This window comes from Podarcis gaigeae (genome assembly GCF_964106915.1).
Source record: "Podarcis gaigeae genome assembly, chromosome: 7".
Classification (NCBI taxonomy): Eukaryota; Metazoa; Chordata; class Lepidosauria; order Squamata; family Lacertidae; genus Podarcis; species Podarcis gaigeae.
Genome location: NC_139683.1, coordinates 72,981,081 through 73,004,988, shown reverse-complemented (window position 1 = coordinate 73,004,988; position 23,908 = coordinate 72,981,081). Strand labels below are relative to the sequence as shown.

Genomic DNA, 23,908 nt, shown 5'->3' with positions numbered 1-23,908 from the left:
GTCTTCTGAATGAAAAGACACTCGGCAGCTTCTGCAAAGGCACAGGTCATGCCTTGTACAATAACCTGTTGTAGGTATCTGCAGATGTGTTGGAAATAGATTGGAAGAGCATAATTTATCATTATCACCCTTCTTCAGTTATTGTTAGCAAACCTCCACGTCCCACTTTGTCCGGCAAAGTTAAAAGACCTTGCTCCCTTGTTTAAACTTTATTTATTTATTTCCCAAATCAGTTACACTGCTCTCAAGCTGAATTAAGCCCGGTAAGCAAACTGTGGCTATTAGAAGCTGACGTAGCAGTCTCCCGCCCATTTATTAATCTTGCTGAGCGGAGTGATCTCTCCTGAACTGTTTTCCAAGGTATATCTTGGACTTTAATGCCACACTGCATTTCTAGCAGACACATACAACCATGTTTTCACTTCCATCCAGATGCTCTGTACCAACTTTGACATTTGAATTTCATGAGATGACTGCTACAGAAAGACGTATGTTAGGCAAAAGGACTCTTGCAGTTCACAAATCCAATAGCAAACTGACCTAGCAGAAAAAAAAATTCCTTCCAGTAGCACCTTAAAGACCAACTAAGTTAGTTCTTGGTATGAGCTTTCGTGTGCATGCACACTTCTTCAGATGACCTAGCAGAAGCGTTCATTGGTCAAGCAGAAGAGTTTGAGTGATATACAGGAATACATTAATCCTGACCGATAATAGTCACCTCATCTTGCTTCACCAAACCTATTGCAAAATCTGTATCAGAAGTCCCATCACTGAGTGTGTGTGCAGTCTTTAAAATTTAAATATGTCCCTTTTGATAGTATTTTAAAATAAATAAATAAATCAGGTTACTGTGGAAATAGAACAGAATGTAATTATGGAAAAACACATGCAAAAGTGACATGGATCAGCAATGGACATATTCACACATTCATGACAATTCCCAACCTTTCATAAGCTAGGATACAGAAACTACATTTATCTATAACACAATTTAAGACCTCACTGAAGTTTACAGAAGTTAGCTTTGTTTTCATTCCAGCATTATTTAGGTTGGAAGTAAGGGTTTGATCCAGATTCCACCATGCTTACAGTAAAGGTAAAAGTAAAGGGACCCCTGACCATTAGGTCCAGTCATGGCCGACTCTGGGGTTGCGGTGCACATCTCGCTTTATTGGCCAAGGGAGCCGGCGTACAGCTTCCAGGTCATGTGGCCAGCATGACTAAGCCACTTCTGGCGAACCAAAGCAGCACACGGAAACGCTGTTTACCTTCCCGCCGGAGTGGTACCTATTTATCTACTTGCACTTTGATGTGCTTTCGAACTGCTAGGTTGGCAGGAGCAGGGACCGAGCAATGGGAGCTCACCCCGTCACGGGGATTTGAACTGCCGACCTTCTGATTGGCAAGTTCTAGGCTCTGTGGTTTAACCCACAGTGCCACCTGTGTCCCTACGCTTACAGTAGATACATTGAAATAAAATAAGATATGAGTCTAATGACTTAAGGGCTCATCCACAGCTACCTTTGCTCTGCAGGTCCATGCTTTAAAGCTCTCTTTGAAGATCCCTATCCAAATGCTTTTTTTGCCCCTACACTTTCCCTGTGAAAACCTCTTTACCACTGAATCAGAAAATGTGAATCACCATTTGTTTCGATTCAGTATTAAAGTGTGTGTTCTCCTGGGGAAAGCTGTGGGGTAAAGAAAGTGTTTGGACACAGACCAGGAAAACACAAACCTGTGCCTCAAAAGCCTGTGCCACACAAAAGGTAAGTGTGGATGAGCCCTAACTGAAGTTCCATCGATTTCGGTAAGCATGATGAAGTCTGGAGCCAGTGAAGTGAAGGACATGAGGCAAGAGTTGGTAATGCAGGTGAGCTGTGCACAAGCAAGCTGCCAGCTAGCTCTGTGGAGGCTCCTTTTATTGACACAATATGCAAAACCCAGGCAGATATATTTGGACTGTGACTTTTACACATCTTCCAGTCCCGAAATTGTGGGGTGGTACAAAGTTATTTTGGCACCTGTTTCCACCACTTCATTTTCCCCTTGCACAATGTATGACAAAGGAGACAAAGGTTTCAGAGACAAAGGTCACAGGCAGGACACGGCAGACTACTGAGACCGCAAAAAGTTAGACAAAGGGAAATATGTTCAGACAGCTGTGTCTTTATCTGTGAGGGGGAGTGTGCTCCACACCCCAAGGTCACAATGTGCAGACAGCTGAGTCTGCCCATGGGTGGGAGTGTGCTCCACAACCCAGCGATCATTCCTACAAACCAGCCCTATGTGTTTGAAACCCAACACTCCTATGTGTGGTGGAGTTGTGTGTCCCTAGAAACCCTACAGCTGGCACATGCTCAAGGCAATTGACCACAATGCATGCACAATGTGTTTCCAGTGATATGTTTGGTTCCTTCTCTTTCTCCTTCACCATTTTCTTTTTTTAACCCCCCATCAAACTTCTTATTATTGTTAATGCACAAAAAGTACAGGCGCCATATAAACACTGACATGTAGCAATGGCCAACAAGCCACAAACAAGTAAGGGAGTGGGCAAACTGACTGTTCAGATATCTGAATCTGTGGTATATAGCAAGGACTGGGCATAATTCCTTATGTTTGGATAACTGAATTTGTGCATAACAAGGGGATGGATAGTGGGGCCTGCATATACACATGTGATTGGTCCCGCCAGCACGGCTCTGGGCCTGTAAATATTCTGAAAGCAGAGTGACCCCAGGGCTAAATGGCTCACACCCCACTCCTAAAACTTATGAAGAATCTGCTTTCCTTTTTTTGGAAACATCACTGACAGCGCTTATGCTATAGGAGCATCTTCATTTATTTGTGGCATCTACTCCCAATGCACCCACCAATCATATTTCACTGATTCATTTAATATCATTTTGGGGCTGCTTCTTCACTAAGATAAGGTAAAGGTAAAGGTACCCCTGCCCGTACGGGCCAGTCTTGACAGACTCTGGGGTTGTGCGCCCATCTCACTCAAGAGGCCAGGGGCCAGCGCTGTCCGGAGACACTTCCGGGTCACGTGGCCAGCGTGACAAAGCTGCATCTGGCGAGCCAGAGCCGCACATGGAAACGCCGTTTACCTTCCCGCTGGTAAGCGGTCCCTATTTATCTACTTGCACCCGGAGGTGCTTTCGAACTGCTAGGTTGGCAGGCGCTGGGACCGAGCAGCGGGAGCGCACCCCGCCGCAGGGATTCGAACCGCCGACCTTTCGATCGGCAAGTCCTAGGCGCTGAGGCTTTAACCCACAGCGCCACCTGAGATAAGAATTCCTTAAACAAGACCTAAACTTCAAATTGTGCTTGTATACAGTTTCTATTAACCTTCAAAGATGACCTTCTCTGCCCATAAGCCTACCATTTATTTTACACCGATTTATCTGTCATTTCGTAACTCAGTTGTCCTTGACTATTATATCTCTTTCATCATACTTAGCTTTGCTGTACACTCAGTGTACAGCAATATACCCGAAGTTTCACAAAGTTCTATGGGACTACTCAAGAGAAAGCAGTAATGTGAATGGATGTATTTCTGGCCAGAAATCTCTACAAAGCATGGATTTAAACAATGTGATCTAGCATTAGGATTGAAAATCCTATATAACAATGCAAGGAGACTGCCATTTGTCAACCCCTATTCTAAATGGGCTGTTTAAAACGTGCACAACAAATTATGTTTTATTTGCAAAATATGAGGAAGTTATCCCCTCGTTGGTTTCAATCCAAAAACCTTTAGCGTCAAACTCTACATAGAGGATTTAGCTGCAGGAATAACCCACCGCTTTTCAGAAACTTTGCTTCACTTCAATTCCTCCTGAAGCAGGAATTTAATTCATCCTAGGCTGATTTAATACATGACTCCCAGTTGCTAATTAGTCTTTAGAGACCATTCGAAGTATGTCAATTATCTCCGGTCTAAGTTTCATAACAACAACACTAAAAAGAAAAAGTGGGGGGGGGGGTAGAGAGATAAGGTCACCTTGCTTCTTCATTAATGAGCAATTGTGAAAAGTTTCAGCTAAAGGGAAGCTCAAGACAACGTGGTGTGAGATCTTTGGATAGAAATATGGTACAGCTGTGTGGCCCTTAGAAAGTGCAGCTAGACATATATAGAATGTGACCTAAAGGCATCCTCATCTAATTGTTCTCTCTGGGCAATAAGAGTTTCTCAGTAAAGGAACCTACGACAAAATGTCAAGATGTATTAGGAGGCTCATTGCATGAATGATGTCAAATCCTTGTTATTTATAGAACGACCTCGCTGACTCACATGCTCAAAATGGTTAGGGTACTTCCATGGCTTAGAAAGCAGAAATTTAAAATGCACATAGGCTGTGTGTACATTTAAAGCAGATGACTCCCCCCCCCCCACAAAAAAATTAAAAAAAAAAACTAGGAACTGTGGTATGTTAAGGATGCTGGGAGTTGTATCTGTTAAGTTGTGGGTGAACATATCAGACGACACAGCGATTCTTCAAACAGCTCTTTTTTATTCACAGACCAGACCAGAACTGAACTGAAGGGTTCAGTCAGCCTGCTTATATAGAGCTCCAGTACAACGTAACTGTAACAATTTTCTAAAACTATCCAATCACTGAACGTCACTTTCGATCCCTTATTTGCATAACTATCTACAGTATCCCCCTGCTGGCCCAGGGTGAGAACTTCAGTACATAACAGTATCTCTATAAGGGGTCAACTATGGTTCCTAAATGTTTTAAACGTATGGTGTGCATGCAGCCATAGTCTATGAAAGGAGTGGGGGACTTGGGATCTTTTAGATGTTGTTGAATTCTATCTCCCATCAGGCCCAGCCAGCATAGTCAATAGTCAGGATCAGAGATGATGGGAACTGGAGTCCAGCAAAATCTGGAGGACCACACATTCCTTTTCCCCATGAAATAGGAATAACATTGGTTTCTCCCTCAATATCACCACACCAACAACAGAAGATTTTTGGTATGTATGAATTAATCCAAGCCATCATGATTACTGAAAAAAATTCTAAAAGTTGGAGATTTTTATATATCTATTTTTTATACATATATCTGCAAACTCAAAGGTCAGGCAGGACTTAAAAGCAAATCAAGCCTCTCGTGGGAAGAGAAAGAAGACATCAGACCTTCATCAGGTTAGAGCTTAGCCCATCGAAACAGATTGTTGTGGCACCCACTCCATGCAGAAACTATAACCAGGAGAAAAATTACCAAGTGTGTTGCAGCCTTCATTGAAATGAATGTCTCACCTCCACAAGTGCACAAGGTATGAGCATGCGGATTCATGTAAGGTGGTGGTTTCAGACTCTGTGCTGACAAAACGTATGGTTTCTTGGGGACTTCAAATGAGTAGATCGGCATTTACAGACAAGGTCAAAAGAGTTCTGTGTTTGTTTTAGGGTATAGCCTTAATTCTTGCAAGGCAAAAAATAGCTAATGTGTGGCTCTCTAGATGATGTTGCACTCAAACTTCCATTAGCACCAGTCAGCATAGTCAATGATCAGGGAGAATGGAAGCTGGAGTCCAACTGATGATGCCCAGGACGGCAAAACAAGGCCAATATTCCAGAAATCCTTGTCTTAGACTTTGTGAAAGGATTTTGTGGAACTGTAACAACCTTTCATGTGGATGGTTTGGACCATAGCTGTCAGCCGTCCCTTATTTGACAGGAAAGTCCCTTATCCCAGCACTGTGTCCCGCTGCTGTCCCTTATTGATGATGTCCCTTAAATTTCCCGGGTTTCAAAGGAAGCAGCTCCCCTCCCTGCCTGCCGGCCAGGGAGGAGGGAGGCTCCAACTGTATGGCTTGGCTGCGTTGCTCACCCAATAAGGAGTCTAAGAACAACTGAGGGGTGGAGCTTGCATTCCTTGTGCCGATCAAATCGGCTGAGTTGCCTGGGGACTCGTCTTTGCTCAACGCTTCCCAGCGGGAGAGGTGACTGTGGTTTTCCTTCCTGCATCCCCTTTGCCGGGTTGCTGCGCTGTGGGAACCACCGCTTGAGGCTTTGTTTGGCTGCTGGCTGGGCTTTCTGCCTTTGGCTCGGAGGGGCTCAGAAGTTGAACATACCTGTGTTCAGAAAATCCCTTATTTTGGCTGCTGATCCCTTATTTTGGAGGCTGCTGGTCCCTTATTTTCAAATCTGTAAGTTGACACCTATGGTTTGGACTTTATGAACAGACAGGTGGAATGACCACTACACGAATGAACCTTATGCTTGAACTGATTTAAGAATGATCTGATCTACTGGGTCTTCTGCTTTGTTTGTCTGTTGAACTTTATGCGTTACTTCTGTTGAAATTTACAATTTGATACTATGAGTAATATATCTTATTACAGCTGGTTACGTCTCATGTGTTTATTGAGTATGCTTTACGTGACCATAGGTTTGTTTGCTGTTGCTGTGTCTATTGCAGACAAATTGCTGTAAAAAGTTTTCCTAGAGGGTAGAAAGTCTGGAAACTACTGGCATCAGCAATAATTCTGTATCCTTCACACAATGAAAGCCATTTCAGTAGAGCACATTTTAAATATTCTTCTTCTCCCCCTCTCCTTACATACTTAGCATTTTCTATTTCCTAGTTGCTAAGAGAAATGGAGTTAGATAATTCCCTTCAGATATACTGTGTATGTAATGAAGAAGACATAAAATGATTCTGAAGTTGCTAGTAGTTTACTTCAGTTTTCTTTCAAATCTTGATGAGCATTTCCTTTACTGCAATTATGAGTTATTTTAGTCAAGAAAAGCTGCAGCATAGGAGAAAAGAAAAAGCAAGGGGAGAGAAAAATGAAAAGATATTATGTAATGACTAAGTACTGGTTTAACAGTAGGGGCGGAAAAACATTATGAAGTATTCATCACAGTCATCTTCCCGCAACAGACAAAAAAGGTAAGCATGGTACCGAAATTCTCCTCATCTGAATTTTTTTTTAATGGATTTTGTCATTCTGAATCATGCTGTCTTGTTGCTGAAAGGGAATTGATCTATTCGGAATCTTCCACTGTTCTGTTTTTCCCCTTTATATTACCAACATTCATATGTGTGTTGATAAAACATTCTAAACAAAGCCACCTTGGTGTGACTGTACATATGGGTGCATCAAGAATCCTTGCGTGTAGTCCAAGAACAGGACTGTATACTCAATAAAACACCACAAGAATCTTGATGCAACCGTGTGTACTATCAAATCGCTGTCACTTTTTTGTAGTGTTTTATCAATGTTTACATGCAGATCCATAACACAGAAGGGTGGAAAAGTGGAAGTGTAGGCAAGAGAGAAATGTGCAGAAGATATTTTTATTTGAATGGGCCAGACATATCCCCGCCATGGGTACATTCAGATCTGCTTCCCTGGCCCCCAGCCATACAAAAGCACACTCAGTCAGAAGCTTGGCTTTAATCCTGATCTGGCAAGGTGGACATCATCTGCATTGCTATCCAATCTTGATTCTCCATGAATCAACATTCTAATGTACTTGTGTGTGAAGACCCCCAAGACCTCCCAAATAAAGACACAGTTGACACCAATATTAGTTTAAGGTTATGGGCATAATTCTGGCCACAACTTTATTGATTACAGAATGTGAGTGGTTTGCTTAGGCATTGGTTCAACTAGCTGCACCTACACCTCTGGCAACTGGACACCGACAGAAGTCAGTACAGGTAAACATCCTGGGGGAGCATTGGTCCTACCACAGATGCAACCTCACCCCAAATGATCCCAGGTGCTCTGGCATGGCCCTAACCCCTGGAAGCATGGCAACCACCTGGATTCCTTTAACGGAACACCCTATCACACATTGGGAGGGGCAGGTATGACAACCTCCCCTCCACCACACCTTGAACCAATGCCTAACCACCAAACCTTACAAAGTTGTGATGATTTGCTAGATGACAGGCAAAACACAAGTGGCACCAGCCAATCAGCCAAATGGGAAAATTCCTACTGGGCCACTGTCCCAAAAGCAGACGACCTACGAAGGCATAGTAAGGTCATAGCAAGACCATAAATATAGGGAGGGTGGGCAGGTGATCCGATGCATGAGGCGAAAAGAGGAAGCTGGGCGTAATGTGTGGTGATATAAATAGGTTCCTCGGCTGCTTATTCACACAAACCCATTAGCCAGACTTACCCCAGCAACCAAGGGATTCAATCAGGTTGTTGTGGCTATCCAATCGCTCCCACCCACACAAACGATGAGGTCAGTCTTAGTTATCTCACTGCAACACGTGCCCTCTGTGAAGAGGACACAATTTGCCATTTAGTGGGGCCACAGATGACCTCTAACAATGCATAGAAAAACCCTTCTTAAAGATTTTGTGGTGTCTGGGCTGTAAGATATCTTTGGACTTTTGGACTTCCACTCCTTTGCAAACATGCTTTTGTAAGACATTTGTGTGCCTTTTAAGATTCCAGAAGAAGAAGAAGACAACAACAATGCTTGTTTCAAAGATAGTATTCTGCTTCACAATCATGGCTATTCTGACTGTGAAAGGAAGGTAGGAATGATGCTAGAACAGTGTTTCCCAGTGTTGGGTCTCCAGCTGTTTTTGCACTACAACTGCCATCATCCCTGGCTAACAGGACCAGTGGTCAGGGATGATGGGAATTGTAATCCAAAAAGAGTTGGAGACCCAAGTCTGGGAAACACTAAGCTAAAGGAATGGTGGTGATGCTACCACCTAAGCCTTCAACTACATAATAGATTCCTGCATTCCTTAAGCCATGTTTTTTCTCTGGATGAAAAGCACAAATCTGGTGCAGAGCATACTTCAGACATCATCATGAACAAGTCATCATCTTGCTTTCTATCCCATTACTTCTCCTTTTGACTCCTAAAGAGATATTTGCAAACTTAGACGTCAGGTAGAGCAGCAGGATGCCGGGATGCCGCATGAAAGCATCTTCTCCTGTTTAAAGCATTGTCTGTACTTCTGCCTTAAATCAGAAATTTAAAGTCAAATATCTGAGAACAATGTTTTGGTTGAAATGACTCCAAGGAACAGAATGACTAAAGAGAGATTTAACCAGAGCCAGTTAATGATGTGGCTTTTTAAAAATGGGTTTTTATTTTTAAAGAGTTGTGCACAAAAGAAGCCTTTTAAAATACAGCACAACCCCCACGGTATGCTGTTCAAATGTATGCACGCAGGAGCCAAATATTCCAGAAGCTTCTGCACACAAAATTTTTCTCCAAAAAAAATTATTATTATTGGAATAGGGGATTCCCCTGCTGTACCAACATAACTTGCAGTTGCAAAAAAGGGGTTTGCAAAAGTGCACGATGATGGCTATTTCGTAGAATCACAAAATCACAGAATTGTGAAGTTGGAAGGGGCTACAAGGGTCATCTAATTCATCCCTCTGCAATTCAGGAATCTTTTGCCCAAAGTGAGGCTCGAACCCACAACCATGAGATTACAAGTTTCATGCTTTACTGACTGAGCTATCCCAGAAAAAGAAAAAGAAAGTCCAAAGTCTCACTGGTCATGCATGTCTGCTATAAGCCACCTATAGTACACCATGTTCACTAAAAAACAAAAACACACAAAAAACCCCCTCTTTTCTATGGTGCAACTGGCATGGGAGGAATTGTTAAACATCTGTTTCACGTTGCCATCCTATGGCTTCTAAAAGAATTGAAGAGCAGTTGCTTTTCGAGTACCAAAAGTTAGTCATCCTAGGAAAGTTACTTAAATTATGCAGATTGAGTCCAAAGACAAAATGAAACCCAGTTAACACTTTGCTGAGGAAGCTGAACAAAAATAAGGTGTATAATCTGAGAAGAAATAAAAAGAGAAGTTTTGTCTTTCTTACTTCAGGCCTTGTACAGAGCAAGGAGACATTCACCCAAACATATAGAGGAAAAAAACTTCAGAACTACATTGCCAATCAGGGCACGTGGTAACTCAGCATGGTTTAATGCCTTATGCTGTTCTGTGTGGTTGCGAAGAACTCCCTCATGGCTAGCTGAGTGTGACACTAACAGAAATAATCCTTAATTTGCACAAGGAATGACCTCCAACAAGTCATTCTTTAAAACAGAAACATGACCTTGTTCCTAGGGCAGAAATGGCAACCATGCTCTCTTCTCATAAAAAGCATGACTGACAAATATAAGATTGTGATGAGATAAATCAGTTCGTTTGTCAACCTTTTTTAATCAATCATTTGGGCTCTCTGTGAAATTGCAAAGAAAACTTCATCACCATTGTTGCCTCCTTGGAACCTGCACTAACCCTCAGACTTTGTTCTTAAGAATAAAGCTAGCATATATATATATATATATATATATATATATATATATATATATATACACACACATATGTTATATATATATACATATGTTAGCATAGCAATCCTCACAGCCACCTTGCAAAACAGGCCAGGATAATTATTCCCATGTTACAGGTGAATCTAAAAAAAGACACAAATTAAACTCAGGAATAAAACAACATCAGCACAAACACGGCCTGTGAAAGAACAGATGAGTTGTATTTTTCTTCCTCTGAGTCAACAGGCAGCGATGCTTAAATATATATTTCAGTAGGGAGAACATTCCTTAGCCTATTTCGCCTGGGCTGATGAACCTTCCCGCAGCTGTAACGATCTCTTTCATACTTCACAGCATTTTACAAGTGATAGTTCACCTGCTTTATATGAAACAGTCCCACATTCAATCATTGCTATCTCTAGTTTTAACAAAAACAACAACAAAAAACAGGTAGCAAGTGATGGAAAAGCTCTTTGCCCAAAGCCTTGGAGAGCATCTTCCAGTCTGTGACAGATGGTACCAGAGGAGATGTCAAATAGCCTGACCAGATATAAGGCAGCTACCTATGTCTCCTCTTTTAACACCCCTGTTTTTACACCACAGTCAAGGGCCTGAGATCCATGTTATCTCACACACAGACACACAGACACATCCCTGCTGGTATTACAGATTGCTGCATGCTGTGTTCTGTTTAGCTTGCAACAGTTTCCCTGATGCTGATTCAAAAGCAGAGAGCATTTGTTCTTTTGAATGTAGATATACAAGAGATGGCTTATAATATGCAGGCAGTGGTTCAGACTGAATCTCACCAGCTGCGGCTTTGCACCGCATGAACATTATAATGCCCATGTACAAGTATTTACGTCCTTCCAAACAGCTAAAGGTTCTTGAAACTGGAAGAATGGCAATTCGTCCTTCAGTGGCAATTATAATAACAAACAAAGGCAGTGATTTGTTTGAGACAGGTACAAGAACACAGAGGGTGTCTCTTGTAAATTAGGGGTGGGAAGATGGTGTCTCCCCAGAGAATTTTCTTAACAGATGAACAGACTCATACAGAGAGGCATTTTCTGAACAACACAGGTCACACACAGCTTTACTGACCTTTAAACAGCATCTCTCAAGATACACCAAAGCCAACGGTTCTCAGCCAAATTTAGTCGTTCCCAAAGTAAACCCGCACTGTGAGGGGGGTGACATTTTCTGCTGGCTATCAGGCAATACGTTTTTTCACCTGCCTTGCCCTACCCTCCAGCCCTAGGAGCCTTTTCCAGACTATGCTTTTCAGAACAGCAGCAGAAGCTGGGAAGAGAGAAGACGAATCCAGCGATATGTTTTAAAATAATTAAGTTGTTCATCTGTGTTTCTCAATTTGTTGGGTCTCTGGACCGTAATAAAGATTGTTGTTGTTGATCCTTTTAAATGGTGTTTTTATATGCTTTGATATTTTATGCATTGTGGCTTGCCATTATTATTATTTTATTATAGTTTAGTAATTCTAGTAATTGATAAGCTGTTTTATTATGATTTGCTGATATTTGATTTTGCTGTTTTCTATTCTATTCTAATGGGTCATTGAATATTGTTTTATTTGACATAAGTTGTTTATTTCAAAGTTACTGTGACTCTTATTTATTTATGATTATTACTTTATCAAAATAAAAAAATATAAAAAAGAATGTATAAAATAAATAAACGTTATTGTGACTTTTTTCTTCAGGTATACTGCTCCAAGGCCGTTTAGGGCTCCTTGAATTGTGCTTGAAAATGTAATTTAAAACAATTTAAAGCAACCTCACCCCCAAATAAAACAACACCCAGCCAAGTTAAAACCCCATCCCAATTAAACAACAATTTTAGCACAAGGGAGCCGGCCCACACCCTTGCTCCACCCCCAGTATAGCACCCCCAAAGAGCAGTAGCAAGGACAGTAAATTCCCCAGACCATTGCATAATAGATGATGAGTGTTTATCTTTCCAGGCTTGGAGGATAAGTCTCCTAGATACTACACAGACAGCCAATCCTCCATTGTTAGTTTGTTGTGTGCCTACTGTTGGTTTGCCATGTGCTTACTGCTAGGTTGCGCACAGCCATGCCACCGCAGTGAAATTCTTCTTACAAAATGTTATCTTAGGCCAAAGCTGTCAACTTTTCCCTTTTCTTGTGAGGAATAAGGGAATTCCCCTTAAAAAAAAGAAACATTGACAGCTATGTCTTAGGCTAATGCACATTTACCACTGTATGCACGAGTTGTTTGTATGAGATCCACACATACCCCAGAAACACTACATTTATCATCTGGCTTTCCCTCCATTTTTCCTAAGCTTTGTTCATGCAGCTTCCCAGTAGCTGGATCCATGTCCTCCCTGGATACTTTACAAATGAACTCAGTTCTGAAGACTTTTTCATGCATTCATCTGTCAGTCACATCAGACACATTGTGCCCAGGCACCATAATTAGTATTCTGCAGTGGGGACCCTACCTGTGCCTGGAATTACATCTATGCGGATCATGGCAGGGAGGAGGGTCTCCCAGCAGATCTTGCCATGACAGGCTGCACAAATCAATTTTCATTAATTCTGCCTCTTTAAATCTGTCTCCTCTTTTGGAAAGATTGTTATCTGCATCAGACAACTATGGCAAGATAATTAACAAAAACACTGCAGGATGCTGATAGCACCAGCAGCCAATTTACTTGGCAATGGTCTCTCTCTCACACACACTCTTTTTTTATAAGTGAGCTGGGTTAGAAATAATACAACAGATCTTTGCAGAGTGACATCATGTATAAAATTCCAATACTAATCCAAAAATAATACCTTCTCAAATTTTAATTACGTAGCGTCAAGGAAGGATTAATGACTCGGAGTTTCTGACAAACAACTTGAGCGTTACATGGCCCCAAAAATGTTCACCATAAGATTGACAGCTCAGAATCAGTGTCTCGGGGCTGCATTAAAGTTCTTGGGATGAGGGGCGGGAAGGCTGTAAGCTTATCAACCACTCTCTTTTGCACACTACTTGACATTCACTTCAAGCCATCCACTATATAACCCTGATTTCACAGAGGTAATGATGTCTCAGTTGCATGATGCAATTTCAGTTTCCATCAATGGCTGAGCCTGGAGAAACTACAATTCAGCACGGCAATGACAATGCAATGTGTTGACATCACCGGTGATCTGGCTTCTGTTTGACATATTCCATTAGCGCCTTAAGTAGTTAAGGCTTGTGTAACAAGTGTATGCTCAGCAAACACAGGGCTTCTCTCTCCTCCAAGTTTTGTATATCTCAATCACAGCTAGGAAGGAAACAATTCCAATAATGTGACAAGGGGAAAAAAAGAAATCAATAGACATTTTAAGGGCGAGACCAAGTCAAGGGTTGCTTCTAGCGCTACATTTCCCCGCTCACATTTAAAACTCTCCTGCTCTCGTAAAAACACCTCTTCATTAATTGGATAGCGGGGGTTCAATGGAGTCATTCTGTTTGGCAAGAACTCCAAATGAATGTAAAACAAGTAAGGTTTTTTTTACTTATAGTTCAGGTGCACATAAACTACAAAGATGGTATTTGGGGTCTGTAGTGACTCCAAGGTTTAACCCCCATGGGATACTTTTCTTAACAGCTGCATCAACATAACACAGGCTATTAATTGAAAGGGTGTTTTTTATATATATAAAAAATCACTTGGGTAGTACATAAACTTCAAGACATTGGACTTTTCACACCATTTCACTTTAAATGTGGTTTTACTGATCACTGTATCTTTAGTAAAAAAAAAGTTCAAAACCCCCACAAAAAAAACAGGAAAGGGGGCTGAAAGACTGCAGAGTAATTTAACTCCTTGTGCCAGGTCTTATTGTGGGTCTCTTTCTTTCTTTCCTCCTCTCCTCCTCCTGTGCCTCTGCCTTTTTTCTGTCACCTTCTCTAACCCTTGTGCCTAGAAAAATTGTGTCCTCCCTAAAAGATGACACGTGTTGCAGTGAGACCTGGAGAATGACCTCCCTGTTGCGGGTGGGTTTATTGGACAACCACAACACCCAATTGGTAGGTCCCTTGTTGCTGGGTTTAATCTGGCCAATGGGGTGCAGTCTAAATGGATCAAGGGACCTATATATACCTTTGCACGTGACCCAGAGCTTCCTCTTTTGGCTCATGCCCACCTCTCCCTACTTTTAGCGCATTTTTGCGATTGACCTTGCTATGCCGTCGTGTGTCATCTGTCGTTGGGACAGGGGCACGGCAGGAATTTTCCCCGCTTGGCTGATTGGCTGTTGCCATTTGGGTTTCGTCTGCCACATAGCAATTTGTCACAACTTGTAAGGTTGCAGATAGGCACTGGTTCAAGTGATAGGGATGGGAGAGCGGTCTCGCCATCCCTATGTGAAGGGTATTCTGTTAAAGGAATACAGGTTCTCAACTTGGTTTGGTCAACCCCTGAGAGGGGGTTGTGCCTGTGCCTGAGTCCAGGGGAGCAGCTGGGGAGTGCATGTAATCTGTTCCTGGGCTTTTCACCTACCTCAGGTGTTCACCCTTGGCTGGCCTATGCTGGTGTCCTGGGTCAGTGCTACCTGCAAGGGTGCAGGGAGCTAGTCGAACCAGGGCCTATGCAACCACTCACTTTTCTGTAATCAATGAAGTTTAGACCTCAATTCTGCCAAAAACCAAAACTAAAATTTGAGTCAAATGTGTGTTTATTTAGGAGGGAGGTCTCTGGGTCTGAACACGCAAATGTAGATGATGATGATTGAAATGATATACACAGGGCGATTTACAGCATAAAAACACCCAATAACTGGTTTGCAACATCAACCCCACCATGTGAGAATCCCTTGTATCTAATCCAATCCAAATAACTTTATTGTAGTAGCCATTGGCCATGACAATCTGAATCAAAAATAAATACAAGCAAAAGAGATGCCACACCACAAACAATAGTCTCTATTTAGATCTCTGTTTAGATCTTACAGTTTAGTGCTATATAGTCCAGGGCTTTCTTTCTTATCTTTTTGGCTGCCAGAGCAAAAAGGGCGATTTTGTGAGTCATTTAAGTGTTTACATCGCTAAGAAGCCATAGGGCTTCTTCTCTGCTGCGGAGAGATATCTTTCCTGTATGGACAGTAGGGTAAGAAAGAGCCTCTTGGGTCCAGTGTATAGTGGGCAATATAGTAAAAAGCACATGATGTCTTCCACCTGCAGTTGCCCATGTATACAGAGTGGATGATGGCAGTGCCTGGAGACAGACAGTAAGGTTGTGCATCCTCAGCAGAGACCAAATGCTGAATGACCGCTGAAGGAGTGCAGAAAGAAGAAATGCCATGGTTCATCTGCAGCAGCACAACCGGACACCTCGATCTGCCCCAGCTGCAACAAAACATGTCTGTCTTGTGTTGGTCTTTACAGCCACAGCAGGCTCTGTAAACTTCCAACAGTGTGACTTCACTCCCAAAGGTGCAATCCTTCATTCTCTCACAAGACAGAAGGATGCCAACAATGTAATAATAAGAGAGGGGGGAGAGAACAAGACCTGCCCCCTCAGACATTTAAAAGGCCATAGGCCCGGTTGAGGAAATGTCTTCTAGTGTTTCCAGCTATGAAGGCAATAACAGAGCGATCATGTTCCACATTGGTCATCTGCTCTGCTGAGCATCTTAAAGATCTTAGCAAGATCATCTGAGAGTTGGACTTGACTGCCTTCTCGTACTGCTACTTTAACCCAGAAGCGCTTGATGTCATCGGACTCGGTGAAATCACTGAATTTTCCAGCATTTCAGACACTGGTACAGAGAAAAGGGACAGAAAGGGGGAGATAAGAGAGGCATTTCCCTCCCATTTTGGCTATTGGCATCACTACCATTGGAACATCATAAGTGACATCAGAGCAGCAATGAGGATTGGTAAGTAAGGATATCTAAGGATCCCAGTGGAAATGAGAATGGAAACTGTCACAATTTGCATGTTGCTCAAGGTCAGAAATGGAAATCATGCAAGTGAAAATCAATGGTATCCACTATTGTTACTTTAGCTCACAAATGTTACATAAATACATTATTTTCTGCATTGCTCTTGACATTTGCCTTCCATTGTAATTACAGTGGTACCTTGGGTTACAAACACTTCGGGTTACAGACTCCACTAACAAGGAATTAGTACCTTGGGTTAAGAACTTTACCTCAGGATGAGAACAGAAATTTGGTGGCAACGGCGCGGCGGCAGCAGGAGGCCCCATTAGCTAAAGTGATACCTCAGGTTAAGAACGGTTTCAGGTTAAGAACGGACCTCCGGAACGAATTAAGTATGTAACCAGAGGTACCACTGAATAATAATTATTTGCATTGGTTTGGGTTATAGCCAATAGTGAGATGAATAATGTAGGTTTAGAGGAAGGCAAGCTGCAGCAGAATGGAAACAGCACTGATTGCTGCAAGCTCAGGGTGAGACAGGATGTACACATGGAAGCAGACTTTTGGACCCAGCCACTGACTTGCAAAAGGTAGCATTGGAAGAGGCCTGTTAACTACAGAATGGAATTATTCATATTTCCATCTAATTTGTTGAGCTGTCACTCCAACTAATCTTCTAATAATGGTCTCAGGACATAATTTGAAGGCCCAATATATAGCAACCTCACTGAACCTAGGCATGTTGGGGTGGTGGGTGCCTATATGGGAGACTCCCCTGGTATCCTTGAAGAACAGTAGAATATAAAACAACAATCCAAGGACAACTCAGTGAATTCTTGTTAAAAAAAAAAAAAAACCTTTCATCTGCAGGTTATGTCATTCAGCCATACATATAAAGCTCACCCTGCTTTTCAATCACACTTCTTTTACTTGATTTTCCTCTACTGTGACATATAAACAGATAGAAGCCAAGCTCATAAAAGAAAGTGAAATATGAGGCGTTCTAAGCCTTTGCATTTGTCTATTGTAAATAGCTGCCCATCTAAAGGAGCCACCTCAGAAACTGGAGATATCAGAGAGAATAATGATCATGTTTACTTATCCATAGGTGTTTCATGCTTTTTGGCAGTTTCCCAGATGTGGAGGCATTGGGGAGTCGGAGGCTGAATTGCTCTCTGTTTTCATGACTGCTGCTGTGCTTTTACAGAAAGGTGCCTGTGAGAGTCATTCTGATGATCAAAAGCAGGTTCCCGGGAGGAGAAAAAACAAAATGAAATGTCCTGCATGTGGGAGTGGTGTACTTGTGTGACCAGTTTAAGGAGGGGGGGAGAAAGAAAGAAAAATCACACGTTGTGGTTTTTCTTCCACGAAATGAAATGTTATGTTATTCATACAAGTGGACACCTTTTGGTGAGCAGCTTAGTTTTTAAAAGCATTGCAAGGCCACGTAAAAGATTACTGCTAGGAGGAACAAGCTGGACACTGAACAGATGGCAATGATCAGGTAGACATTGACATTGTCTACCAAAGGCTTTGAGCTTTCACCTGTCCTGGAAAGGGTGTCAGTCTTAACAGCCTGAGCACTTGCCACCAGTGACAAACTCAGTGTGGCTGTGGCCGTGTGCTGGTCCTGGGGGGGGGGGGGTACCATGAGGCGTGGTCAGAGTCCAGTCCTGGGTCAAGGGTCTGGAGACTGTCCACCAAGGGCAAAGCGGGGTCCAAAGCAAGAAGCCAGGCATGGCCGGGAACTCCAGAAAAACAGGTCTGGGTGCTGGCAGCAACAGGTTTCCAATGACGTTGCTCCCGCAACCTGGGACTGGGCTGACTGGCCCACAGGTGACTCGCCTCTCCTGGCCTTAAGGCGAGCACTCCTCCTGATAGAACTTAGTTCTCTCTGCCCTGAGCCTCTGCAGCTCAGGAGAGGCTGGAGGTTTACTGGACCCAGAGGCTGCCTCACCTTCCCCTGACAGGGCTGGGAGAGGAGCACCTGCAGGCAATGGGTCCTCAACCACCCCCGGAGCCAGAGTGGATTCATCTGGTGTCTGCTCCTGAGGATCCAGCACAGGTGTGGGCCCTTCAGATTCAAGGCCCTGCCCCGGCTCAGCTGGCCCTGGAGGCGGGGACTCCTGTGCAGGCTGGGATTCCTCCGGTTCAGCCTCTGAATCAGATTCCCAGGCCATCACAGGCCATGAGTGAAGGTGTGCCATGATCTTTCACCAACACAAGGAGAGTCTGGATGCTTCTTCCCTCCACCTCATCCAGGGCACATGTGGTACTGATCTCCCCACTGTATAGCCCCACACACCAAGGGCCAGCGGTCAACTCATGCATCTCATATTGCAACCATGCATTGTACCCTGAGTCAGCATCCAGGGCATGGATCTTGCCCACCATGTGTCCAGACAATACAGGAGCCACTAGAACAATTGGAGTCTCTTCTGATGACCCAGCCATTGTAGGCACATTGTCATTCTCATCCACCACAAACACTTGAACTGTAGTGTTGCCACACAAGGAGGGCAACCCGGCATCCTTGGCCCTCACACGGAACTCCAGTATCATTATCGTAATGCCATTAAGGGGGAGTCTGACTGAAATGCATCCTGCCATTGCAATAAGAAATTGGAAGCATAGGGTCTATGGCTTATAGTTAGAAAAATGCTTCAGCATACCCTCCAACATTTCTCTGATGAAAAGAGGGATGTCCTACTCAATAATAATAATAATAATAATGTCTATTATTTATATGCCACCCATCTGGCTGGGTTACACCAGCCACTCTAGGTGACTTGCAACACATATAAAAACATGATAAAACATTAAACATTAAATGACTTTCCTTTACAGATGTTTTCTAAAGGTTGTATAGTTACTTATCTACTTTACTCGGGGGTTACACAACTCCATACCCTACAACATTACTCCAATGAATATAGGGACTTCCTAAGGAAAAGTGAGACATTTGGGGATCAAATCAGAAACTGGGATGGCTTCTGTAAATCTGAAACTGTCCCTGGAAAATAGGGACACTTGGAAGGTCAGCTTCAGTAGACTACTTGGAAAATTGGCAGTATAGGAGTGAAAAGCTTGAGGGTGACAGATGCCAAATTTGAGGTAAAAAGATAAGAGATGTTTTATTTAGAGCAAATTAAACAATTAAGAACAGACTATGGCATGCTAACAAGTGATGTGTGCTTTTCTTTCATAGACTTTGCTGGAGGTTTTTCCAGAAACTTTTCTCCATTCTGGAGAATGCTTTGTTGTGTTAGGTCAAAGAAAATGTGTAGTATGTGCTATTGTCAAAGACTAGTGAAACATGTCCCCAGCTTGTGAAAGTCATTGGGCTTGCGAGTTGTCACCTGCTGCTGCTAAGTAATGGTTTCTGGCCAATCTTAGCTCTGGAAGTATGGAAATTTGCCATTGCTAGGCAAGATTGCCATAGATCAGGCCTCAATCCTGAAGAATTTACAGTTAGACGTTAGATGTGAAAGGAGATGGGGAGAGGAAATCACAAGTGATGGAAACATATAGTTTGGGAAGCATAGAGAAGGGGAAAGTATATGTGAAGTGCACAGTGGCTGGTTTTTGATTATCAGTTTTTGAAGGTACAGAAGAGTCCTCAGGAAAAAAAGTACCAAGTAGATTTAGCAGGCAATTGTGTGACTATTTCCTTCCCTGCCCCCATTGCAATATTTAAAGGCTGGGCTTGACAGCTGACCAGAAATTCTCCTGTTGGGCCTGCTACTGTGTCTCAAAGAACCATGCAACATGCAGAAATCAGCCTGGGTGGTTGTAGGATATGAGAGCCAACATAACTCTTGCCTATGCCAACCAAAAAGTCAGTAGTTAGTAAAAGTTAGCAATGTTGTTAAAGACAGGGGAGCCCGGTTAGGATAAACAAATATTTGCTACCCTTATTTCTAAGCTCCACCCAATTTTTAAAAAATGAATTGGTTGCAGCAGATAGTTAGGGGAGGAGCTGCACCCACTAAAAATTGGCAACTCAAAGATACAAAAGTCAGGGACAGAGGGAGGTAAATGTAAGGGTGGCTGTGTAGCTTTATCTACTCAATTTCCTCCTTTTCTCTTGCACCCTTTAAAGGATAGGCTTGTCAAATGTTCTGAAACCCCTTCAGTTCTTTGGCTAATTCTGCCAAAAAGAAAACCTAACCAAAACTCTGTGGGGGAAGATGTACTGAAGGAGTAAGGAGAAATGATTCTCATTTCCTCCATTAAGCATGGGGTTGGACTATATTATATTCAATAACCCTTTTATCTCTGCCCCAAGCAATTGCTGAAGCTGGAATAAGTGTAAGGAAGGACACCATACTATATCAATATTGCCTGAAGAACATATCCTTTAAGAATATGCCTCTTAAGAGCTGAAATTTCCTGGCATTTTGGAGCTTGTGTGAACGTGAGAAGCTCTTCAACACATCAAGTTAAATTGGAAGAGTTTTGTTGTTAATGTATTTTTTGAGTGCATTTATACCCTGCTTTTCCTCTAGAGAACTCGAAGCAACATACAGTGATACCTCGGGTTAAGTACTTAATTCGTTGCGGAGGCCCGTTCTTACCCTGAAACTGTTCTTAACCTGAAGCACCACTTTAGCTAATGAGGCCTCCCACTGCTGCTGCACCGCCAGAGCACGATTTCTGTTCTCATCCTGAAGCAAAGCTCTTAACCCAAGGTACTATTTCTGGGTTAGTGGAGTCTGCAACCTGAAGCATATGTAACCTGAAGCGTATGTAACCCGAGGTACCACTGTACATAATTACGTCCATTCCATTTTTTTATTGACAACAATGCTACAAGGTAGCTGAGGCTGAGAAACTGTAAGCAGCCCAAGATCAACGAATTTCATGGCTGAGTGTAGATTTGAACCTGGGTTTCCCTTGCCTTTATCCAACATTGTAAACACTACAAGACACTCATATGGTTGGGGTCTGAGGATAGGATTTGAGATTTTTAATACAGACTCCTGCCCTGTCCACTCCCCACTCTTCAAGATTTCCAGTGTTCTGAATGAGGGTTAGGGGAATATGTTCAAAAGAAAGTATATTATCTAGGTTTATGTTGGCTATCCTTTTTCCATCCTTTATTCAGATCCGTAAAATAACTAGCAAGATTCAGATTATCGTCATTATTTTTTGAAGAGAGAGATTCAGTGTTTTGCAATGGGTCAGGGCAAAGACTATGAAACACAGACTTTGATGGAAATCTTTTGATTTTCCCCCATAATAAGGGACTAAAAACTCCTGTTTGCTTTGCTGGGAGAGGAAGCACCCTGTATACTTCACATGATTCATGCAAATCAATTTGTGCTGTTTGTGCCAATTCTTATGGGGGGGAGGGGAATCAGTCTATATTGGTTAGGATAAGGTAGATGAGATGAACGTCTTGAATCTGTGGAAGATTAATTATATGACAGACCTTCTATTTATTAGAAACATGAAAATGCAAATTATTAGATACTGTGAGATTGATTTTCTCTATTCCCATGTTGAAGAATGACCTTCTTCTAGAGATACATTAAGTACCTTCAATTACGGTGTTCCACTGCTTGATCAAGAAATATCTATTTGTGAGGGAAAACACTGATTTTTTTGTGCCAGCTCTAGTGGAATTTCTTTTAGATATCTGTGGTACTGGTGCATTTGGGTCCTGACTGTTTTTATTATATTGATTTTTTTTACCTTGTAAACTACCTTGTTGTTTTATAATGAACAAGGCCCTGTGGAACACCCAATGGAATGCCCTCCCATCAGATGTGAAAGAGATAAATAGTTATATGACCTGTTTGTCAGCCCCTGTATGGCAGACATTTTGTGAGGCCCTGCCCTAATTCAACAGAGGCCACTCCACTGAGCATGCTTGAAACAATTTACCGCCAAAGACATGCGATATGTGATTCACTGACACAGGTAGTTCCAAAAAGGGGGTGTCCTTTCAGGAGAACAGAGTAGCACCCCCAACACTTTAAGCTTCAGGTGACATGCATAGGAGCACCTACATTTTGAATATGGATATAAATTGATGGTCCTCTGTCATGGATGCTTTAGCAGAGATTCCTGCATTGCAGGGGGTTGGACTAGATGACCATTGGGATCCCTTCCAACTCTACAATTCTACAATTCTATGGTTCCATCTTAAAAAGCAGAGACATCACCTTGCTGACAAATGTCCGTATAGTTAAAGCTATGGTATCCCAGTAGTGATGTATGGAAGTGAGAGCTGGACCATAAACAAGGCTGATCACCAAAAAATTGATGCATTCGATGCTGGAGGTGATTCTTGAGAATCCCATGGACTGCAAGAAGATGAAACCTATCCATTCTGAAGGAAATCAGCCCTGAGTGCTCACTGGAAGGACAGATCCTGAAGCTGAGGCTCCAATACTTTGGCCACCTCATGAGAAGACTCCCTGGAAAAGACCCTGATGTTGGGAAAGATTGATGGCACTAGGAGAAGGGGATGACAGAGGACGAGATGGTTGGACACTGTTCTCAAAGCTACGAACATGATTTTGACTAAACTGCGGGAGGCAGTGGAAGACAGGAGTGCCTGATGTGCTCTGGTCCATGGGGTCACGAAGAGTCAGACACGACTAAATGACAACAACATGGTTCATGAAAAGGCCCTATGTCAAATCGATACACTTCAAAGGCACAGGTCCCTTTGCTTGGAAAAGAGGATTGTGTGAGAGAATACTTTCATACAAACTGATACCATTGCAAATGTTACAGACATTTTCAGAAGTAACTGCAACAGACAGCTCTCATTTTACAAAACAAAAACTAACCATTTTGCACCCCTATCAACATCTTCTTACCGCTGTTTTCCAGCCTGCCACTCCCCCAAAATGCCCAATGAAACAGCACAAACAACACAGCTCCTTCTGATATATTGTACGGAACACAGAAACCAAAAGGGGAAGAGGAATCCAGCCTCTCTCTTTGAAGATCAGTTGCTTGAGAAACACGAGTAGTAGCCAAACTTCAAAGAGAACATGGCCTTCCTACCTGGCTGAAGCACTTCAGAGAGAGCTAATTTACCTTCTCTGCTAAAATCAAGCCTTCGAGCAGGTTTGCTGCCTGTGAACTGCTAAAGCTAGTGGACATTTGAACCTAGGTGGCAATCCCTTTGAAGTTTGCCCACGGTAGTCATTAGCATTTCAGAGATGGCAGAGCTACCCTCCCTCCCCCCCCCACACTAAAAAATTCCTCCCCACCTTAGGAAGTTAATATCAGGGTTGAACTTTCTGCAAGGGGTGGGGGATCATGCACTTTAAATGACAACATTTAAACAAGGCAATGTCTGCAGGTACCTGGCTACAATGAAACCCAGCTTCTGCCAACCTAGCAGTTCAAAAGCATACCAGTGCAAATAGATAAATAGGTATCACTGCGGCGGGAAGATATATGGCATTTCCGTGCGCTCTGGCTTCCATCACAGTGTTTCATTGTGTCAGAAGTGGTTTAGTCATGCTGGCCACATGACCTGGAAAGCTGTCTGTGGACAAACGCCGGCTCCCTCAGCCTCAAAAGCAAGATGAGTGCCACAACCTCATAGTCGCCTTTGACTGGACTTAACCATCCAGGGGTCCTTTACCTTTTAACGTTACAATTAATTCCAGGGGATTTTGAAGGCTGGGCCATAGTTTAGCTTACATGGGATTGAGTGCAGACACATAAGCCACTAC

At 42.7% G+C, this 23,908-nt stretch overlaps 1 protein-coding gene across 4 annotated transcripts in view; it reads right to left on the bottom strand.

Annotated features, from left to right (window-relative positions):
- CDH12 (cadherin 12) overlaps positions 1-23,908 on the bottom strand; it is a 652,231-nt gene that overhangs the window by 578,261 nt on the left and 50,062 nt on the right. Inside the window, exon 2 of one of the 4 annotated variants that reach the window (XM_083747240.1) lies at positions 11,449-11,599. The exons of the other annotated variants lie outside the window; for them this stretch is intronic. The gene's annotated coding sequence lies outside the window, so the exon portion shown is untranslated. The remainder of the gene's footprint in view (positions 1-11,448; positions 11,600-23,908) is intronic. 4 annotated transcript variants of the gene reach the window in all.